We start from the raw sequence: 6,092 nt of genomic DNA, 5'->3' as shown, positions 1-6,092 counted from the left end.
ATAGTAAAATTTTCTAGAAAACCAGGCTGGGACTAGATGGTGAAAAGCCTTGAATACAAGCAGGGTCAAGAATGTGGACACAGAAGGAGCCGCTGTAGACAGTACCCAGGAAGGTGACATAATACTCTGTCTCTGCTTTAGAAATGTCATTTTGGTGACCATTCGAATGGTGCCCAGATATGGGATGAGACTGGATGCAAGGGTTGCAGAAGTGCATCTGCTACCGTGGGTACAGGACAGAAATAGTGAACATGTGGATGGAACACAATCACAAACATTAGAGGCAGTACCATTTTGCAACGGATTAGTGGACTGAAACAGAAACAGATGACTAGATTATGGTCTGGAATTACAGTGATACATGCGACATGTCTCTTGGGAAGTCATTACAATGAAACTTTTACAGTCAAACTCTCCCTTCAATACTAAAGGCTGGTCTTCCATGTAATAGAATGGAAAGATTGACAAATATGGTGGTTATCTTTATAAAAGATCCTAAAAGTAATTATAGTGTGGTGGTTAAAAAGTACCCGTATTGAGACCTCAATTAAGATTAAGATCTGTGCCATTACAAGTCGTATGACCTTAGGCAAGTTTCTTCATCTTTCTAGCCTCAGTTTCTTCACTTCCTAAAAGAAAGATATGATGACAGCATCATAGAGTTGTTATTAAATTTAAATGAAATGTCATACGTGGAACACTTAAGGCAGATTCTGGCAAATAATCGTTCAAAATTTTAGCCCTTATTATGTAAACAAATGATTTTCAGTCATTTTATGATACCCTATTTTCAATGCAACTCTTACACAAAATTGCAGTATATAAAACAGATCGAAGTAAAACTTAGTATCTATTTGTTTTGTAAGTTCAGGTGCATGATTTTTTTTTTTTTCTTATTAGTGAATAAGTTACTAGAGACAGATCTTAATCCATATAGATTCTAATATACCAACATTTAGTGGAGTCCGCTCGATTACATGAGGTTTTTTATTGATGTTTTAAAACATCAATAAAATACTGATAAATAAATGAGGTAAAATTCCAATAAAATGTTTGCGGAATCCCAGAAGCATCTCTGAGGAATTCCAGTCTTCTCTGGAAGACAGTTTTTAAACATTTAAAACACATGAATGTAGTACAAGCTCCATCATCTTCATTTTGCAAATGGGAAACGCCCCGAGAAAGAAGAAATGATGTGCTCAAATTGACAGGTTGCTGGTAAAGCCAAGACTACTTCTGCTTTGTTCTTAGAAACGTGTAGCGTGTAGAGCAGGGTGACAGAGTACGCTTCTGATAATTAAGACACGCTCCTTCAAGCAGCGCCTTCCCTGTCTTCTCAGTTTTGTTCTCCAGACCTCTCAGTTGCTCTTCTCTCCATTTCATCTTCTTTGTAAAGCTACGGAGGAGACTGAGTGACTGAGCAAAACCAACAATCATGGAAGCTCCCAAAAGGCAGGATTTTATGTGTTCTCTTGACTCCTGAATCTCCAATGCCTAAAACAGACTCTGCCTTATTAACCAAGTTCTTATGTTCTTGGAACGAATGCCCGTTTTATAGACCGTGATTGGGACTGGTGGGTGGGTATACTTTCAATTGAAATAATAATGATAATTAAGATAATGATCCTAATTTTAAAAGATTAACTATTGGCTAAGCAATATTTGAAGCGCTTTATAGCTAATAATTTTTTAAGCCGTCTCAGCAGACCTACTGGGGAGGTGTTGTTCTTATCTGCATTTTGCAGATGAGAAATGTAAGGAATGTGAAGTCTAAATCATTCTTTGAAGTTGCACAACAATTGAGTGTCAGAGCCAGTGTGGGAACTAAAGAGTTTGGCTCTAGGGTTTGCTCTTAAAACCACTAGAATAGGGCAACAAGATGAAGCCTGGAGTTTCATTTTCCTTCTGCAGGTTTTCTCTTGTTTCAGAATGAGACCGTGTATGAAGTTTCATATTGACATTACAGCCAGAGGAAGTAGGCTGTCTTCTTCTGGTGGAGGGGGCCAGTCCCCGGAGGAGGGCTTCGTGAGCACGGCAGGACTGGTAATAGATCTGGGCCAGGGCCGGCCTGCAGTGGGCAATTATCTGGCTGTGATGATTTTAAGCAAATTACCACACATTATTTGCTGCTTCTCCCTTTCAAGAAGTGGAGCTTTCTTGTGCCCAGTTTGAATGCAGTCGGGACCTATGACTCACTTCTAATAAATAGAATACAGCCCACTAATGGTATGTCACTTAAGAGATTCATTTACAAAAAGACTTTGGCTCATGCCTCGGGCTCTGTCTTGGATCACGTGCTCTAGGGAAACCAGCTGCCATGTTGTGAGGAGCCCTGTGGAGAGACCTACGTGGTAAGGAACTGAGGTATTCAGCCAGCAGCTGGTGGGGACCTGAGGCCTGCCTGCTACCACTGGCGTGAGCTTGGAAGCATGTCCTCCAGCTCCTCATGACCACAGGCCTGGCTAACAGCTTGACTGTGACCCCATGAGGGACCCTGAGCCAGGACTATTCATCTGAGCAGCTCTCAGACTCTGGACCCACAGAAACAGTGAGACAATCAATTTGGTATTAAGATGCTAAGATTTGGAGTCATCTAGAGAAGGAAATGTGTAACAGGAATTGAGAGAAGGCAACATCCTTTGTGATCGTGAATAGTGAATTTTTTTTACCTCCTTAGTAAATGTAATCTACATCATGAAGTGCGACCCGTTCACTTCTTAGAAGGGATCCTTACCAGGCTGCAGTTACATAAAGACCCCCTGGGAGGGTCTTTATCCATGCCCTGTATATAGTTTGATATGGGGACATAAGAAGCATTTTATGCTCCATTTACTCCATTGAAAACTCAGAGGACCCAAACCATGCCCATCTTAGTAATTATTTTTCCATTGTGCCATTAATAAAGGCAAAAAGTGCTTGCTGGTCTGGGAGAAGACTAATTGATTGGGAGAAGAGAAATAAACAAATTACAGTTGGTAATTCTATTGTGATAAAATGTCTTAATGCTAAAATAACATTGTAAAGCTGGGTCGTATAATTTCTGAGGGAGGCTTTTTAGTGTACATTGCACATTAAAATGCATTTGTATGTGCATTTTAATTTGATGCATGGTGACACCTTCCCATTCAAAATGCCAAGTAGTGGTTGACAAAGAGTTCAAGAGGGACTAAAGCAGAGCAAAAGGGAAAAAGTCAGTGCAGAGAATTGTGATCCCCCATCAGAGCATGCTGGGGCCATGTTCAGAAACCCTGACTAAGGCATCAAAATCAGTGATGCCCCTAAAACCCTATGTTAGGCATTATGAATTTGAGGTATGCAGCCATAGAGAGAATTTTTTAAATCTTAAAAATATTATATGTTATTAAATTTGTACTGGCATATTTAGGTCCTTGTTGTTGGTAGCAGAAGGAAGAGAAAGTATTTCTTTTGCTTATGGTTCCATTTGCACGTGATGGTACGGGCTTGGATGAGAGCAGTAAGTGTGAAAAGTGAAAAAAGGTTGATACTAGGAGGTTCTTGAAAGCAGGTTTGACAGGCTCGTTGATCTGATATGGAGAGTGAGACAGACAGAAGAACCAAAGTGGAAATCACAGTTTGGCTTGAGGAGCAAGACAATCAGTCATGCTGTTACCTGTAGATGAGAACACTGGTGGGGTAATGGGCAAGGTGATGGTGGTGCTCAGTGAGTCAGGAATTGTGTTGCAATTTTATTTTTTATTGACATCTAAGCTTTGATGTCAAGTATACAGTTGGATTTACAAATCCGTAATTCAAAGGAGAAGTTGTCATTGGAAAGATACATTTGGGTACCATCGAATTAGTAGATAGTTGGGTAGCCATCCTCTACAGTGGCCTCAGATCATTCCCACCCTCCCAATATTCATGGTCTTGTTGGTCCTCTCTCTCATTTTATTAGGGTTGGTCTGTGTGTCTAATAGAATATGCAAAAGGATGAAGGATGATATGCCACTTCTGAGATTAGGTTATTGTTTTAGTCAGTGTTCTCCAGAGAAACAGAAGAGAGAGGTTGATTGATTCATGTAAAGAATTGGCTCGTGCAGTTATAGAGGCTGACAAGTCCAAAATCCCAAAGAGTGGGCCAGCAGCTGGAGATGTAGGGAACAACTGATGCTGCTGGTGTTGCAGTTGAGTCTGCTGGCATAATTGCTTCTTGCTCAGGAGAGGTCAGTCTTTTGTTATATTTGGGCCTTCAACTAGTTAGATGAGGCCCACCCATGTTACAAAGAACATCTGATTTACTTAAAGCACACTGATTTTTAGATGATAATCTCATCCAAAAACACCCTAAAACAAATCCAGCATACTGTTTGACCAAATATCTGGATCCTGTAGCCCAGCCACATTGACACATAATGCTAATTATCGCAGTTACAAAAGACATATGGCTCCTTCTATAGTCTCTCTCGGGTCACTTTCTTGTGGGGAAGCCAGCTGCCATGTTATGAGGATACTCAAGCAGCCCTGTGAAGACGTGCACATGTAAGGAACAGAGCCTTCTGCTACATACGTGAGCCATCTTGGGAGTAAGTCCTTCAGCCCTAGTTAGACCTTCAGGTGACCCCAGCTGCAGTCAAGAGCTTGACCACAACCTTGTGAAGGAGCCTGACTGAAACTGCCCAGCCAAACTGCTCTTGGATTCCTAACCCTCAGAAAATGTGTCATATCATAAATGTTGTTTTCAAGCTGTAAAATTTGGAGGTAATTTGTTAATGTAGCAATTAATAATTAATACAGATTTTAGTGCTGGAAGTGTTTAAGTATTAACTAATACTTTAAAATGTAGGAGTGGTTTTGGAACAAGTCAGTGAGTGGACCTGAGAAACCCTGATGAGGGTGTTTGTAAAAGCCTGAAGATCACTGAAGAAATTTTGTAGGAACATCATGGCCCTTGAAGAGGCTGTGATTGATGGGAGTAAGGGAAACTCTTTTCTGGAAACTGGAGCAGAGGAGATCCTTTTATGGGGCGGCAGAATGTTTAGCTACCATTCCCTGTGTTAATGAGGAAAGTAGAAAAAGTACGTAATGAATTAGACGATGTAGCTAATGAGATTTCCAGCGCGAGTGTTAGAGGTACCACTTGTTTTTATCTTGCTGCTTGTAAGTGAAATGTGAAATGAGAGAGAGAAACTAAAAGAAGGACTGTTAAACATGAAGGAGTTTGTACTTAATGGTGTTGAAAACGTTCAGGTTTTCCAGTGGGAAAATGATGCTAAAATTAAAGATGGTTTCTAAACATTGATCAAAACCAAGGCACTGCTGGGAAGACATGGACAAAAGATAAGGCATAAGGTGTGACAGTAAAATCCTCTGTTAAGACCTCAGAAAAATCAAAAGTGGTACATCAGAGTGTCATCCTGTCAGACAACAGGTCCTCTAAAGAGTGCGAATGTGTAGCTTCCTAGATACTTGTCATCAAACAACGGAGTTTCCAAGAAGCTCCAAGAGCATTGTTCCTCAGCTGACTCAGGACAAGTCCAAGTAGAGAAGAGCTTATCTCAACAAGGTATAGGTGTGTCTTTTGTCTAATACGTAAGGCAGCTGACTTATCTCTTTAGTTTCCCAGGTCTTCAAATTTAGAGAGGAATTGCACTGGGGGAGAGGTACTTAAAGAATTAAATTTAAAGAGCTCCATTTATACGGGGCTGATCTCTGCCTCCTGGTATTCACACTCTTGTGTAGACCTCTCACACACTGTGTGGCCAAGAGGAAATGACAGAAGTCTTGCTGTGTCACTTCCAAGGCTATGTCATCTGTCATTGTGGCTTCCGCCTTGTTCTCTTGGAATACTCACTCTACACTGGAGCAGCCCCATTGTCAGGAAGAACTGAGGCCTCCTGCCACCATCCAGGGAGAAACAGAGGCCTACTTCCAATAACCACATGGAGAAAACCATCTCAGAAGCAGATCCTCCATCGGCGTCAAGGCTTCACCACAGCTGACAGCTAGACGGCAACTTCAGGAGAGACCTTGAATCAGAACCATCCATCTAAGCCACTGATGAATTTCTCACCCTCGGAAACCATGTGAGATAATAGATATTTGTTGTTTTAAGCTGCTGAATTTGGGGTAAT

This window comes from Camelus ferus, chromosome 11 (assembly GCF_009834535.1).
Source record: "Camelus ferus isolate YT-003-E chromosome 11, BCGSAC_Cfer_1.0, whole genome shotgun sequence".
Lineage (NCBI taxonomy): Eukaryota > Metazoa > Chordata > Mammalia > Artiodactyla > Camelidae > Camelus > Camelus ferus.
The sequence above is the reverse complement of the archived record's forward strand: the minus strand, read 5'-3'. Positions refer to the sequence as shown.